Source organism: Pseudophryne corroboree, chromosome 5 (genome assembly GCF_028390025.1).
Source record: "Pseudophryne corroboree isolate aPseCor3 chromosome 5, aPseCor3.hap2, whole genome shotgun sequence".
NCBI classification, from domain to species: domain Eukaryota; kingdom Metazoa; phylum Chordata; class Amphibia; order Anura; family Myobatrachidae; genus Pseudophryne; species Pseudophryne corroboree.
The window spans coordinates 564,742,568-564,760,150 of record NC_086448.1 but is presented as its reverse complement, the minus strand read 5'-3'; the positions used below and the strand labels follow the sequence as shown (position 1 = coordinate 564,760,150).

The 17,583-nt window shown below is 43.7% G+C and overlaps 1 protein-coding gene across 2 annotated transcripts in view; it reads right to left on the bottom strand.

Moving 5' to 3' along the window:
- SLC66A2 (solute carrier family 66 member 2) overlaps window positions 1-16,795 on the bottom strand; it is a 244,054-nt gene extending 227,259 nt beyond the window's left edge. Inside the window, exon 1 of one of the 2 annotated variants that reach the window (XM_063923296.1) lies at window positions 16,498-16,795. The gene's annotated coding sequence lies outside the window, so the exon portion shown is untranslated. The remainder of the gene's footprint in view (window positions 1-16,497) is intronic. The other variant, XM_063923297.1, reaches the window with a different exon arrangement.
- Between the last annotated feature and the right edge of the window lie 788 nt (window positions 16,796-17,583).

Sequence of the window (17,583 nt, the reverse complement as noted above, 5' to 3'; positions counted from 1 at the left end):
TAATTGCTTATAAAAAGGAACATAACACAATATGTAAATGCAGAAATGGTGGAATTTTAGTACTTCATGTGACCCTAAGCACGAGTTGTGTAACCTAAACATGGTTAAAGGCAAATCGCAAATGTCCTTAAAGACGCGAGACATTTCCTATGTGGCACAAGGAAGTAATGCTAACCAGTGTGCAAACAATAGTAAACAGACACATAGAAGTTATGGCTTCTCTCCTTAGAATACAATAGGTATAAAATACACAATCCTACCAAGTATGTTTGCACAGGTAGAAGTACTGCTGGAAAGTGATGGATGTGCTTTTAACCCTGGGTATGCTGCTCTATTAGTCGTGTCAAAGGGGGATATTGAACTTTGTGAAGTGCCTGCCAAATCAGGATTGTATTTTACGGCAGGGTTGGGAAAAAAAAAGTTTAATGAAATAAAAGTAAATATATATATATATTCCACCAGATCCGGCACTCCTATTGTCCCAGTGTAGAAACTTGCCAGGTGCCCTCCGTGACGGCCGTGTTGCAACGGCCCACAATATCCACACACCACTCGGCGGCACTCCGGACAAATAAAATGAAGACTACAAAGTCATCTTGGATTAAATCGACGTTTCAGTGCTCGGCGGCACTTTTATCAAGATTATCAGACAGCATGAACGTATATCCATGCACAGGAGTTCAATAAAGAAGGCCTTTAATGTTTTAGATTCTAGTACACCACCAGTAGCTAGACATTTTGTAACGTGTGGTCATACAATGTCGGACTTTAGATGTATGCCAATTGACCACGTTCCTCCACTACGCAGAGGAGGTGATAGACATTGCATACTTCTACAACGTGAATGCGAATGGATATACAAACTTAATTCTACTGCTCCAGATGGTCTAAATGAAGAACTGATTATGACCCCATTTATTTGAATTTTTTGCTGTTTCTGCCGACATTAGTACTAGTTTTTGATAGTATATCACTTTTTTGGTAACTTTTTCCACTTTTAGAAATATCCATGCATTTGTTACTACTATTATCTATTAGTACCTATATAATATATGATTGTTGGCATTCTGCCTATGCGTCGACATCTGCAAACACAATCCTATTTTGTTTATATTTTTTATTAATTCCTTTCAATGGTGAAGATTATTTTATTTTGTAAGTGTTTGCTAACAACTATTTTTTGTTTATGTGGATACAGACGCTAAGGCTGCACAACATATATTATATATTATATTTTATTATTATTTTGTATGTTTTGACCTGTACAACTTACGAGTTATTTCTATGTATTGGTTCGCCCCTCCTGAATCATGTGACGGGCCCTGTGTTTCTGAGCCTAGGTGCTGGGACATTGCCCGTGACCTGAGGCTGATTCCTAGCCTGGCGGACGTAGACAGCCGCGATTGCGCGACGTCACTTCCGGTACAGCGGAACCAGTGTCAGTGCCGCTGGGAACTGTGTCCTGGCACTGGGGTTCCACTTCAGCTTGCCACATTGACTGGGAGGTGCTTTCCATCACTTGCGGACAGGGTTGAGCAGGTGTATTTCATTCACACTGATTCTGCTGCTTTTATAAGGTCTTATGTTTGAGCATTATGCTGTAGCTGACCCCATGATGGTGTGACAACCGAAACGGGCCGTTGGGATGGCTGTTTGTTTATCTATGGACTTTCTCTACTTAACACTGATGAGTATAAAACGTGTTTTTTCAAAGGCCTGATAATGCTGCTATCTAATTAAACGTTTTTTTCACTTTGCTACTTGGTGGTGTACTGGTCTCCCTGTGTCTGACCGTTTTGGTAAACACAAGGAATGAGTGTATATTTATTTATTTTATTTGTATTTATTTTTTGTAAACCATTTCTTTTGGCATGAATGTTTAATCCTGCTTATTATATTAATACTGTGACAGACTGCTATATGTTACAACCGTTGATCAAATAAGAACAACAAGTTAAATGTTAAGCATTATTATTGTAATAAATATGAAAAGCAATACAAAAGGGAAAGGAACCTTTCAGGAGAGCCCCTAGTGTGCATCCAGCTCAGCCGGGCACAGAAATCTAACTGAGGCTTGGAGGAGGGTCATAGGGGGAGGAGCCAGTGCACACCAGATAGTCCTAAAGCTTTCTTTAGATGTGCCCAGTCTCCTGCGGAGCCGTCTATTCCCCATGGTCCTTACGGAGTCCCCAGCATCCACTAGGACGTCAGAGAAACACTATTTATTTTATTTTTTTAATAGTATAATAGACTTTTTTTTTTTTTTTAAGAAGTCACAGCACCCCCAGGGTGTGTAGGCTGAAATGTACGAAAAGTGACCCGTTTGAGCGCTCAAACAGGACTTTTCGTGTTGCGCCCACTAGTTTGGTCAGATTGAGCCCCTTTATGCGGCTAAACCCGACCTTTTTGGGTGCAATCAGCACAGGAAAAAACGCAACTGAATTGTGCCCTGCGATCTCCTGTCACTTTACACGGGAGATCGGGCGCACAAAACGACTGAATTCCCTCCATTGTATTATATATAATTCCGACGCAGATAGGGACTATATATTGTACGGATCTTACAGTGCGTATGGCTGATTGCATGTTCATAGCGGTCATTCATCTAATATTCCCACCTCATATGCTGTAATGAATGACGACATGCAGGTACATGCATGCTGTAACGATACATTGCGCCACTGCACACTGGACTGCACAGAGACGGCTGAGACACACATTGCATAGTGTGTACCCAGCTTAAGCCTCCACTGTTTAGATTTGTCTACATTCCTTACATAATAATACCTCACCATTCTTTTGGGATTCTATAGACTTGACCTTTCTTTATTTTAAAAACACAATGGACACAAAACTCTGCTGTATATAATAAATATAATCTAATAAGGATACGTATCTTAATTTATCCCATTGTTGTTGTACTCTACCCATCAATTCCAAGCCTGTCAGTCAATCACATGGATGATTTATCATTCGAGTGACCACAAGTCGGACGTAATTGCTCAGGCATTAGGTGTACAGAATGAATAGTGTATATTTGTTGCTCGCATCTTTGCCAGTGAACTGCCCCTATACGCAGACCTTGTTTCACAGCCGTCATTACTATAAGTGCACACTTGCACCATTCCTATATTTGGTGTAAAAGATCAGTCTGAATACAGGTGTAATCATGGATGCACACAACTCCGTAGCATACTGTAGCACGTTATTCCACATATAGGCCCACTCTGTACAAGCCTACATGAAGCGCTCCATTACAGCCCAGTTACATGTACCCATTGGAGGTACATAGGACTCTATGCACACTTGCATATGCCTGGTTGCGTAGCATAAAAACACACAAGATATCCTCGCAATGAGATACTCCCCCCTTTTATTAGCCCCCATCTTAGATATCTGCTGCGGTTCCTCCATTTTGGACAGCAGCTGCATCCCATGTAGGGGGTTCAATGCTGCCAGATTTACCATGCTCCGCAATGCAAAGCATTCCACAGTTTGGCCCCTGCAGTTAGCGCCATCTGAAGGTAATGGCCTCTGCACATTCGCGGTCAGCACACTGCGCATGCGCAGAAGTCCCAGAACTGGAGTGAACACATCGCTGGGACAGCTGCCTTTCGGAGCCCCTGTCCCTGTGTGTTCTCTGCTATACATCTAAACAGCTATAATCACATACTGCAATGCAAAATTGGGCACGAATATCAATCCCCGATCGCATTTATGCAATTACAGGTTGAGTATCCCATATCCAAATATTCCGAAATACGGAATATTCTGAAATACGGACTTTTTTGAGTGAGATAGCGAAACCTTTGTTTTATGATGGCTCAATGTAGACAAACTTTGTTTAATAGACAAAGTTATTAAAAATATTGTATTAAATGACCTTTAGGCTGTGTGTATAAGGTGTATATGAAACATAAATGAATTGTGTGCTTAGATTTAGGTCCCATCACCATGATATCTCATTATGGTATGCAATTATTCCAAAATACGGAAAAATCCGATATCCAAAATACCTCTGGTCCCAAGCATTTTGGATAAGGGATACTCATCCTGTATTTATAAATGCACCCCTCACAGATAGATTTCCCACACTCCCTTTTTGTATACATATCCAGAAATAATTCTGTCCTTTACTACTACCAGTAATAACAACTAGAAGATCTAACAATTACTTAATGATAATAACTACAGAGAGCTTATTTGCCAAACTACAATCATTTGTATATAAAGGATATAATCCCATATCATTTTCTTTAACCTAAACAATACGTCTCCCATCAGAAAGACACACCACTTCCTTATGGTCTGTCTTAACTAGTTTAACTAACTACTAATCTAACATCTGAATTTACCACTGAGAAACATTTTGTTTCTTTAGCACCAGCATGCAATCAGTCTCTTTTGAACAATGGCTTATTCTACACTGTCAAGACCAATGAACCCACACCCTTTACCTTATTTCTTTAACTAAGTGCTAAAACGTCTGCTGAGACGCATCCTGTATACCACTCCTTATGAGCAGGGCAAACTTAATTTAAAAACAGGGAGGGCACTGCATGCCAACCTCCTTTTCTACCAGACAATACGCTTTTTATAACGTTCCAGTATCATAGATGTATAAATCAATAGTACCAAAACGAGCAACATCTAGCTCACCACCTTGACTCAGCGATTCCACAATCTTTATGATCCTCCTGACTCTGTAATCAGTGATTCCTGGCACGCACCTAATGTCTCTATCTTCTTTATAACCATCTTCCAGATAAATACCTCTTTGAATATGAAATGACAGGAAAATCTTAATATATTCAACAGAATCTAGACGATTTCCAGAACAGACAACTTCCTGTTGGCATGTACAACATGACAATTACATAAAATCACAACTAGAACATCACATTTCTTCTGGTGCGTATAGAGACAATGTATAATACAAAGCCACACAAATTCCTCTCCTAACATCTTCCAATACTTACCCCTTATGTTTTTTTTTTTTACCTGGTATTCTTATTCATTTTTTTTTTAATCCACAAAGGAGATTAGGACAAGTGAAAATTATGTGTCTGGGGACTACTTATTACCTCTTAGAGCACCGCTTTACTTGACAGGACACCGCTACTGGGCCCTGTCACCACGGAACCCACTCCTTTCTTCCTCTCCCCCACATGTGTAAACCCCTCTTATACTCTGCTGGGATTTAGTCAGTTTCCATCTCTTCCCAATCACCTTTGTAGGCCATAACCTTTTTTGGAAATTGGAGTTCTCCCCAATATTATTTATTTTTTTATAAAACCCTATAGTCATGGGACAGCTTAGCTCTTATAAAGTATTATATACTGCATCCTATATAATAACAGGCTAAGGCTGCTCCTCACCTCTGTTATGTGCACTGGCGGCCACACCAAATGACTCACAGCTGAAAGTGAAAGGGATACTGCAGGGATATGTTACAGCCTCCTAGTCTGCTGGTGCTAATATAGATAATACTGTTCTGATCTTCACACTTGCTGTATACGGAGAGAGGGGGCTGGGGGGTAGAGAGTGGGGGTAGGGGTAGGTAGGGACTGGGGAGAGAGAAGGGGTAGAGGCAGAAAGAGACTAGGGATAGAGAGAAGGTAGAGGCAGATAGGGACTGGGGGTGGGGGGAGGGGTTCAGGGAAGAGAGAGATGCTGCTTTTTTCAATATAGTAAACTCTGTGGTGGTGCCGCCACTGGAGGTCGCCTGAATGAGCAACGTTCGGAACACGGACGGACACACACCCTATGTACACTACACCCCCCCACCATATACTGCCTCTATATACACTGCACCCCCTCCTCCATATACTGCTCCCGCCATATACCACATATTCTGTATATCCTCCTATATACTATGCTGCAACCCCAGGTTACTTGCCATCCCGGGACTTTGCAACAAGCAGCAGCAGTAACCAGGAAACGGATGCAGGATCCACCAGGCAGTCCCACAGTGCTCAAAGTGGAGGCACTGGGGACACGTGTGGCCACTTACCAGCGGCAGAAGAAGGTGAATCAGTCCAGCAGGAAGGAGCGAGACCCTGTGTGGGGTGAGCAGTACAGTGACCGGGAGGAGGAGGGGTCGGTGCTGGGGCTGTAGATGATGGGTGCTTTATAAATACTGTTCATTGATGGAGTAACAGGGTCCCAGCAGCAGGACTTCCGGAAACGCGGTAGCTCCTGTGTGAGTAGTGACCGTTTCCCCTATAATCCAGCCCTGGTGCCTGTCAAAATTTTGGCGGGCTTTTAACTACTAAATATATAATAGCTTGAGGTTACAAAACAGGAATAAAGGGCCCCATACACTAGAACGATAATGCCCAATTTCATCCGATTTTGGGCATTTGGCCCTATATATCGGGTGAAATCGGGCATTTTGGAGGCGTTTCCGATCCGATGCGTGTTCCCGTGAGCATTGGATCGGATCCTCCAGATTGAGCGTGCTGCACTAGCAATCATGTCCGACCCCGCAGGCATGGCTGGGATCACCCATGATACATTGTATGCAAAAGGACCGCATACAATGTATCTTGTGCGATCCTGACGCCTGGGAGGCTGCTGGGGTGATCGCCTGCGACATGACGTTCAGACATGTCGCATAAGTGTATGGGGCCCTTAACAAATGTACTAGTAACATCATTACTATAACACACAGTATTGCCAAAACAATAATACTGAACATGGAAATAAGAATCTTATTTTGCAACATATGCCATATTTCCTGGCACTGTCAGAGTGTTATTCATGAAAAATCTGTTTCTGTACCTTTATGGCACGTCATTCACATATACCTAAAATAACCCCGATTCAATGTATGAGGTTTACCACTGGACTAACGAGCTAAACAGGATTTCTGAACAATGTTACTGCATGTAGAAATTGCTCAAATCAATGCTCAACAATGTTTCAGTTAGAACCCCAAGTGCCAACACTCGGGTACCCTAAAGGAATTTCCCAACAGATTTACATAGCTAACAATTATGAGACAGAACACACAGGTTGTGCATCCATGGATTCAAATATTCTATGCAACCCAAGGAACTTTATTTTGCACTACTTTATGCTGTGTCAGTCACCCAAACATTTTAACAGTTGTAGTATATGTGATTACCAGTGCTGTAATGCTCATTGCATGGTATACTAGGCAGTATATCCTTAATACCTGTATGCTAGCTAAAGTCTGTATAGCTTTTTCCAGTTTGGCCCCCATGGATCTGGAGTTTACTGAATAGGTACAGTTGGTCATTTCTATTTGGTCCATGTGAAATACATTTACCTACCACGTACATCTAATATCTCATCTATACAGGCAGTGGTGGAACTACAGCCAGTGCAAGCAGTGTCTTGCACTGGGGCCCACCGCTGTCAAGTGGCCCAAACGGAACCAGCCGCTGCCCCCGCACAGTTACTCTAGCCGCCGCAGCACCCACAGCGAGTGAACTAAGACACGCTGTGGGCTGCAACAGCGCTTCCATACATTGCAATGTAAAAAAAACCCACCAAAAATGGCCACCGCCAAGGCGGAAACAGACGCTAGAAGTCACATTTGACCTCTAGCGCCGTCTCCCCGGCGGCGGGCATTTTAAGGTTTTTTTTCCACACTGGAATGTACGGAAGCGCTTCCGCAGCACCGTTCCCCCCCATGTCTCAATCCATTGCGGGGGCTAGAATTATAGATACTGAAGCGGCAGCCCACACACACCCTCCCATACTTTAATGGAACAGCGGCTGGGAGACCCCTAGCAACTCGCAGGTGACCCCCCTGGCAACGCGAAGGAAACCCCTGGCAACGCGCAGGTAAAAATACCTAAACTGGCACTGTGGGGGCATATCTAGCAATGTGGAGGAATATGTGTATCTGTCACAGTGGGGGCATATCTAGCACTGTGGGGGGTTGTGTATGTGGCAATGCAAGGCCATGTCTGGCACTGCGGGGGCATATGTATATTACGCCCCCATTTTCAATGGCCACGCCCCACGTGGCATGTGACCACACCCATTTTTTGCCACGTGCACGCACACAGCACAACAATTGCTTTCTACTTGCACCAGTGTGTGTGTGTGTATATATATATATATATATATACACACACACACAAACAAACACACACACACACACGCACGGAAGCATGCAAAGAATCTCTAATATGGAGTTGGGAGGGGATGAGGGGGGGTGGGGAATGGGGCAAAGCATTTTGGTGCACCTGGGCCCACCGCTCGCTAGTTTCGCCACTGTATACAGTGTATTTACTACTGTAACCATGTTACTGTTTTCCTCCTATATATGTGCTGTACATGCTATTCTGTATGATTACTGATCATTAAGATTGTTTGTCTTAATGATTACTGATCATTCTGTACACAGCCTTGATGTTACCTGATTACTGATCTGACACCACAATAATCATGCTTGTTTTGCTACTTGTATTTTTGTATGTTTTGTTTGTTTACGTTTATGGGGGTATCCAATTAGTTAATTGGTTCACAGGAGACTATCCTATTAGCCACAATAGCTGGCTTTTATCCCCCAATGCTGGCACTTATCGGGGATTGGTTTCACCTGCCAAAAGTCAAGTCCCCGATAACTGACTATTTTTTCCGCGATAAGTGCCGCCAAAATACACAGGTTCACGGTTTTCGAGAGACCTTATGATATCTTGAGAGAAAATGGTTGTTTTTTTTAATCACAAATTAATTTGATAGTAGAGATAAAAAGAAATTGCGAGAACCTACCATTTTTCACGGAAGCGGCATTATCACAGCCAATTGGATACCTCTCTTTGTGTTTTTTTCTCTTTTATGTACCACCGGCCTATGGGATTAAACCATCCTTTTTGAAGGCTAATACAAGTTATTTATCCAATTGGTATTAAGTAAACGTGCAAAACTCAGATTAAGGGGATATAGGGGAGTGGAGTAGTAATTTACAAACATTTTTGATACAAAGTGGAGCATTCAATTGTTATACTGAAGTCGCTAATTATCGGGTGTCCGACAGAGCAATTCAGTTATCTCGGGCACCCACCACTGCGCCTAATTTGACTTGGATTAGCCACGTAGAGCAGCTAAACCTGCCTAAACTACTGGTTAGGGCAGCCAATCCATGGAGTTATCGCATACATTTTAAGGAGGCTGTGAGCAGAAATATGTCCCCCCGTGGTACTCATACCCGATCAGAGCAACAATTGAATCACTCTGATGGGCGCTGTCTAGTGGCAGCCACGGGGAAAACAACTGAAGCGCCCCAAAAGTCTTCAATAGCCCAAATAATGCCACTTATGGCTAAATGTAATAATAGGTATATATTATACAGGTTGAGTATCCCGTATCCAAATATTCCGAAATACGGAATATTCCGAAATACGGACTTTTTTGACTGAGAGTGAGATAGTGAAACCTTTGTTTTTTGATGGCTCAATGTACACAAACTTTGTTTAAACTTTGTTTAATACACAAAGTTATTAAAAATATTGTATTAAATGTCCTTCAGGCTGTGTGTATAAGGTGTACATGAAACATAAATGAATTGTGTGAATGTACACACTTTGTTTAATGCAAAGTTATAAAAAATATTGGCTAAAATTACCTTCAGGCTGTGTGTATAAGGGCCCTCATTCCGAGTCGTTCGCTCGGTAATTTTCTTCGCATCGCAGTGAAATTCCGCTTAGTACGCATGCGCAATATTCGCACTGCGACTGCGCCAAGTAATTTTACAATGAAGATAGTATTTTTACTCACGGCTTTTTCTTCGCTCTGGCGAACGTAGTGTGATTGACAGGAAATGGGTGTTACTGGGCGGAAACACGGCGTTTTCGGGGCGTGTGGTTAAAAACGCTACCGTTTCCGGAAAAAACGCAGGAGTGGCCGGAGAAACGGGGGAGTGTCTGGGCGAACGCTGGGTGTGTTTATGACGTCAAACCAGGAACGACAAGCACTGAACTGAACGCAGATGCCGAGTAAGTCTGAAGCTACTCTGAAACTGCTAAGTAGTTTGTAATCGCAATATTGCGAATACATCGGTTGCAATTTTAAGAAGCTAAGATACACTCCTAGTAGGCGTAGGCTTAGGCTTAGCGTGAGCAACTCTGCTAAATTCGCCTTGCGAGCGATCAACTCGGAATCACCCCCAAGGTGTATATGTAACATAAATGCATTCTGTGCTTATATTTAGGTCCCATCACCATGATATCTCATTATGGTATGCAATTATTCCAAAATACGGAAAAATCCCATATTCAAAATACCTCTGGTCCCAAGCATTTTGGATAAGGGATACTCAACCTGTATTAGCATTTGCTAACAGAGGTCACCAAAATATAGTGGTTGGAACGGTCATACAATATGCAAGTCATTATAAGAGATATATAATCAATAGGATAGAGAGATATTAACAACGTCAATTATTTATTATCCAAGTCATTGACTTTCACAGACATGGCAGCTAAGGCTGGTTAACTTTTGAATCATGTAGTAAATTCAGCTGCTGTAGACAGGAAAGTGTATGTGGTGGGCACAGGACTGTTATGCTACAATTGGAATGTGTGTGTTGAACTTAAGTTTATCAGGCATATTCAATTGGTGATACAATATAGAGAAACCCTGCGCCGCAGGGTTTTTCCATATTTCTTATTCAGCTGAAGAAAAAAAAAAAAAAAAAAAAAAAGAAGAGCTTGCTTATATAGAATTACCTTTTTTTCTCACAGCCCCAGAGCAAATCTAATTTTTCATTTTAAGAAAAAGTTGTAGGGACTTGCATCGGAACCCCTTGGACACGCCCCCTAATGACTAAATATGCAATTGGAATACTCCAATTAGCTTAATTAGTGAAAAATGACTTAACTCCTGCAGCACTCTTCTCCTTCTCCGCTTTGCTGGAAATGCAGGTCTTCTTCTGCAGCATGTGCGAGAGATCACTTTTCATGTGCGAGACCCCATGTCAGTGTGCGTGAGAGATACCGTAGGTCAGTGTATGTGCGTGTGAGACCTGTCAGTTGTGTGTCCCAGTCAGCTGGCAGCGTGGAGAATGCGGTAGCCGGGCACATAAATGTTTGGAACACATTGATGAGTGACTGGTATTCCATGGCAACATTTCCCCCCAGTAGAATTTCATGAACATTTTTTTATTAAATACTGTGGGGGCAATTACTGCTGGACGTCTATACCAATGGTCTCTCCACGGAGCAAATCCATTGTTGGTCCATCTGGGCACCCATTATTAGATGGCTAAACCTACCTAGAAGGCAGGCAACAGAGGGGTGGGGGGGTGAAAGGGGATACCTGTACCAGGCACCAAGGATCAGAGGGGCCCCAAGTCTTGTCCAAGTAGGGCAGCAAGCTGTAGGAGGTGTGGCTGCAGCCTCAGAGTGATAGGAGTCTTTCACACGCAGTGACTGTGCGGCACAAGTGTGCACTCGCTCCTCGGGTCCAGCTGTGTTGCAGGCAGTTACAGGAAATGGATTGCTGTGCCCTGCGCTGGACTCTTCTGGTGGGATGTGATGGCGACACGGTACCTGCTGTGCGGTGTTCGGATCTGGGGAGTGCTGCTCAGGTAAGTCTCTCTGGGGTAAGAGTGGGTTCAGAGGGGACCCCAGAGATATCACTGTACGGGGCCTCAAGATTTCTGTTGCCGGCCCTGCCTATCTTAAGCAGTGATTACGGCCCCCAAACTATCATCTGGGTGCCCAAATCACAGACTTTGCACACATTTCTTATTGCTCCTCAAGAGGCTGCGAGAAGAAATGTGTATCTGGCAGCAAATGGGCATCCCAACGAAGTAACAGTTGAATTGCTCTGTGAGGCACCCCTTGGTCTAGATGTCCAGCGGAGGGTGCCGCAGTCATCTGAATCACCCCAAGTGGGTATTGAGAAATCGCATATCCGCAGTAAATTAAAAACTGGTTGGGAGGTCCACAGAAAAAAATTGCAGACAATATCCCACACACAAATGAATATGCTCCTATATATGGAAAGTCATATACTGCAGTGCTGATACTTACAATGCAATGCTGGCATGGGACTCTACATGGTGGTCAAGAGCACGTGTCTGCATTATTTTGTATTGCCATGTCATCCACACTATGGGCCTAATTCAGCTTGAGTTGTAGTTTTGCAAAACATCTCAAAATTACAACTCCGTACTCTAGCATGCAGAGGGCCGCCTCGCAGGCCGGGTCCTCCCTGCCCTTCCCCCCCTGCTGAAATGTGAACGCTTCGCTAAACAGCAATGCTCTTGCATTGCAGCCTAGCTGCAAAGACAGTCGCCGGGTCGCCATATTTTGTGTCCAACGCAAGACTATGAGCCTGATTCAGATGTGGTTGGAGGTGTAATCACTTCTGCTTTAGACGTCTCCTGTTTGCATAAGTGATCCGTGCTGCGTCGCCGCATCAGACCACCTGTGAAACCATCGTCCGGCTGCATTACCCATTTGTTCGTGCAAGCTGGCTGCCGCAGTTCCTACAAAGAGGCCAGGAAATCTCCATCTTCCGACGGAGATCCCGGCCTCGGCACTCCCCCAAAACAGAGGCACCATGTCTCTAATTTCGGTAATGGCGGTCGTCGCCTCCACTTTCCCGCCCCCAAGTGGCAGCAGACTGTCAACCACTGACACGACTTATATAAGGTAAATTCCTGCGCACTCTAGCTGCTGCCTTTAGTGGGATCCTATCCTGGTGTGTCACCACATACACCTGAAAAGAATGACAATAACAAACAGTGGGATAGGAGCCCGCTGGTGGCGCAAGCACTGTGCGGTTACCGTGATGAGTAGCCGCAATGGTCAAATGTCCATAGGAGAACGCTGGAAGAGTCCAAAAACTTCTTATTAATGGTTCTCATATAGATCCAAGTCCATAAGGTAATATGTAAAAGAAAAAACACAAATGGTATGCAGAGAATCAATTTAAAATCCCAGAGTCAATGGGTAATAAGGAGGTGACTTCTTCCAGGATTCCTTATACTGTGGTGGCTTTACGAGTGTGTTTCTATCTGTAAAGGTTCACCCTGGTGTTTGAGGAAAAAGCAAGCTCCTCACATGTGTGCTTACTTCAAAGTATCCCAGAAAAAAACATATAAAGGTTTCTTTAAAGCCTCTGAACATGCAGTGTCTTTCACCCAGTACGAGTGGTGTCTTGGATAATCTCGTGCAATCTTTATTAAAATTAATGCTCACATTCGTGCTTACTTTGAAAGACGCCGTTCTTCTATATAACGGTTTCTTTTTCAGTTGGTCCTCATCCCGTCTTCATACACTTCCTGGCTTCGTATTAGGCTCGGTATTAAGCATAAACACGAAGGGACGTGTGAAGATTCATATAAATTTATTGTAAAATTACTTTAAAAAATTAATTTTGGTAATTCACCACAAATAGGAGACCAGCAAAACAGATGGAATGCAGCACAGTACAACAGTAACATAAGATGTTTAACCCGGGGTATCTCACCGCTAAACTGGCTGGAAGAACTGGTATCAGTGGTGTTCCAAAATTCTCACATACTCCACCAACGCGTTTCAACTGATTCAGTCTTTGTCAAGGTGTATGTGAGCTGTTCCATACCTTCTATTTATACCTGGTATGGTGAAGGTATCCGCCCCTTCCTGGGCGGGATTACATTAAAATAGTCACAACTGTATTCTAGCTAAAATGTGTCAATACCGGAGAGAAATACACTTGAGGTGCACATCATAAAAGAACGTGTGTTTAAACATTGCAAAAGATCCCGAAGATACCTTAATATCTTATTTTAGCGCTGTGCGTTCCAACCGTGTGGAACGCACTGTACTTTCGCCCACCGTCAACCACTGACAGTCTGCAGCAGTAGTGCATCCTACAACACAGGACCCATACAGTACACGCGCAGAGAACCGAACATCAGTACTTTGCGCTATGTGCTGCACCTCCAACCACATCTGTATCAGGCACTATGTGTGCAGCCTATAGTGGTGTAATCACACATCCAGCCTGCGGGGACAAATCGGCAGTTACTGTCATAAGTAATCATATCCTACTGCTCATAATCCAGTATGTAGGAAGCTGTTCCCCCTTCCACCTCCACCACAGTCAGCACCGCTAGGCCTGCAAGGTATGCTAGGGCACTGTGCATCGGGCTATCCCTTTTTTGCTATCCTATTCACCAAATTGGATATCCCCAAAAAATTGCACACATAACCATTGTTGAAGTGATTAAATAGGTTATATACTTCAACAATCCTACGACTTCATAAGTCAAAAACACAATTATACTTCAATGTCTAAAAAACCCAAATAGACTGGTTTGGTGAGTCACGGTATTTTTAACGTTATAGCGAGATGTAATAACAGCCAAGTTTGCCGTTGGTGTGGGATGCTGTCCAAACTCAGACTTTTTTTTTTTTTTTTTTAAAGGGGCAAAACCAAGCCTTGTAAATGATTGCCCCTTTAAAAAAACGTCTGTGTTCAGCCGGCATCCCGCACCTCTGGCATACTCGGATGCTATTGCATATCGCCTGTTGTGTTTTGCCAACACACTGAAAAATCTCTGACTGGCGGATCAGAAAGGAGGTCTAGATGTGCAGGCCACGTTACACACTTTGATAATTCTGCTATAGCATTATTATTGTCTAAATTTCTTTGGATTATTATAACTTGTTTAAAATTTGATTACGTTTGGCTGTTTTAAAAGCCTAAAACAATGCTGTTAAAACACAGGATGTTACATTTTCCCATTCTTTAGTGATTTTAATGTAGATTTAAATTTGAACATCAAACAGCAGTGGTTCCCAAACTTTCTTGAATCCCAGCATCCTAGAGTATCAGCATTTTTTTTTTTTTCATGGTACCCCTAGGCCAAAAAGTTCCTTGAGAAATTAAGCAAAAATTATTAAATTATGTAAATTGGGGTTACGTATCCATTAGGTTCAGTTATGTAGTGATGGACAGGGTTGTGCTTTTTCGTCCATGTATTTTATGATTGGCAGGCACAAGCACTGGGTTTTGCCTATCACACTAACCATAAAATAATTTGATTTAGTAATGGACTACCAACCCATATCACTCCTCCAATGGACTACCAAACCCATATCACTCCTCCAAGTGCCCTGAAGCACAAAGTTTGGGAACTACTGCACTACAGCGTTCAAGTTTACATTTGAGTTTTAACTTCATATATGCTGTTCACAATAAAATACTATACAACGTATCCATTTAGGCTTCAACATGACTGAAACTCAAAAATAGGCATCTTATTTAAATGTAGTGTTTGAAGTCAAGAATGGATCACATTGTTTTCAAATTTTAGAGCCAGACAAACCAGATCAAGAACCTCTTTGGAACAAATCTAAGCATCTCTAATAGTAACATTCTACAGGGCTTACATATTCTCAATCATGGAAAATATAGACATAACTTTCATAACTAGAACCTACCCATACATACAGTCAATGTCATTAACAAGACTTTGTCCAATTAGTCTAATCCCAGTTACAGGTACAAGCAGCCACATCACATGGAGCCAAGTTATGCATATCCCTGCAACTAGCACTGTTTTGAAATAGGAACCATTGATTGTTTGTTTCTGAAGGCTAACCCGCCAATGGTGAAGATCTAATGGATCCACCCCATTGAAGTTTTTTTTTCCCCTAACGTTTTGCGTATGTACTGGTAGACAATGCAGATTAAGGGTGCCTTTTCAGCAAATCCCCCTCGGAACTCTAACTCTCAACCTCATGTACCACTGTCAGATACATGAGCTCTCTACTCTTCCAGTTAAGCACTAAACAGTGTGTTTTGACCAGTGTTAAAAACATCAGTACTACCAATTTTGTCTTTCAATGGTGTTGATTCAATTGAGCGTGCTGCTTTGTCCAAGAATGCCCATACTCACGCCTTAAACAGGATGTTTAGGCACGAGAATGGGCATTCTCTGACATGTGTCCCGCAGCGATGCTGTTTGCATTCACAATGGCACAAAATAGCATTGCGCTTTTATGCCCTTATTTATCAATGAGTGATACATTTCACTGTGAGTGATAAATTGCACCAGCCAATCAGATCCTAAATTCCTAGTCGCAGGCTGGGTTTGAAAATTGACAGGAGCAGATTGGCTGGTGCAACTTCTCACTCACAGTGAAATTTATCACTTATTGATAAAAAAAAGGGCAATAGTTTTGTCGGCCAAAGCAGCACACTGAATTGAATGGCACTAGAAAGTTACTCACTTCGCAATCAATTGACTCGACCCCAATGTCCCATCACTACCATAGCTCCAAAACAATAAAACAGAATATAAGGCTAAACACAGCAAAGGGTCTATACTGTATATGCAACAGCAGCACACATCACACAGCAGCAGACTGCAGCCACACACACCATGCGCATGTCTCAGGGGCTACTGTTGCTGCTGTGTTACAGGGAGACAGCCGGTAGCTCTCACTACGTAGCCCCACAGTCCGGAGACCCCGGCACTCTTAGTCATAGTGATGCTGTACTTCCCGCACACGTTACCTGGCATTAGGGGCTGGCATGCAGTTGGGGTGGCGGTGGCAGCAGGCAGAGCGGGTTACCCGCTTACATGCACCCAGCACTGCGCCTCAGTCTGTGCCGCTGATGCCTCTGACATCCCCATCCTCCTACTCCTCAAATCTGATTGGTGCCTCGGGCAGGGGCGTGGCCACGGCGATGTGACGTCACTCAGGGAGCGCCGTGTGACTGTGTGAGCTGCACAGAGGAGGAGAGGCGGAGGAAGTGTAGTTTCGACGCCGGGACGCCCAGGTGTGGTGATGCTGGTGAGCCGGCGCTGTATACGTTTCTGCTGTAAGTCACACGTGGCTGCTGCTGTACATACACGGCAGGTGACACATCATGTGACTTCCTGATGGAGCATGAGACCACGTTCTGCTTTTAGTGGCAATAATGACGCTGCAGAGTGTGAGTGCACGGACAGTAAAGGTGGGTACACACTAATAGATATATCTGCAGATAAATTGATCTGCAGATATATCTATGGACGGATCGGGCAGTGTGTTGAGCATACACACTGCCCGATCCGTCGGGGACTGACGTCATGAACTGGGCGGGCGTGTACACACGCCCGCCCAGTTCAGCTGTCAATCACCGCCGGCCGCCGCAGCATGTATACCCGTACACACACAGCGACGCGCCAATATATCGGTAGATATATTGGCCGTCGGCTATGCTGCGCGGCCGACGCGATACGTCTGTGAACGACGGAGTTCACAGACGTATCGGCCGTACACACTGGCCGACGGTCCCGCGATATATCGGCCGTTCAAGAGAACGGCCGATATATCGACCAGTGTGTACGGGCCTTTAGACAGTGGATAGTAATGGTTGCTAATAGCATGGTGCGATTTTGTTAAATGTGGATCAGTGCTGGAGTGATGCGGCTCCTTCGGGTGACTGTTACAGGCACCTGTTGTAAGCAGGGCAGTAGAGAGCCTGGCTGGGTACGGGGACTTTTCAGGTTGTGGACTAATCACAGGAGGCGTGGTCATGCATCCTTGGGGGGAAAAAATACTTTTCTCTGACGTCCTAGTGGATGCTGGGAACTCCGAAAGGACCATGGGGAAT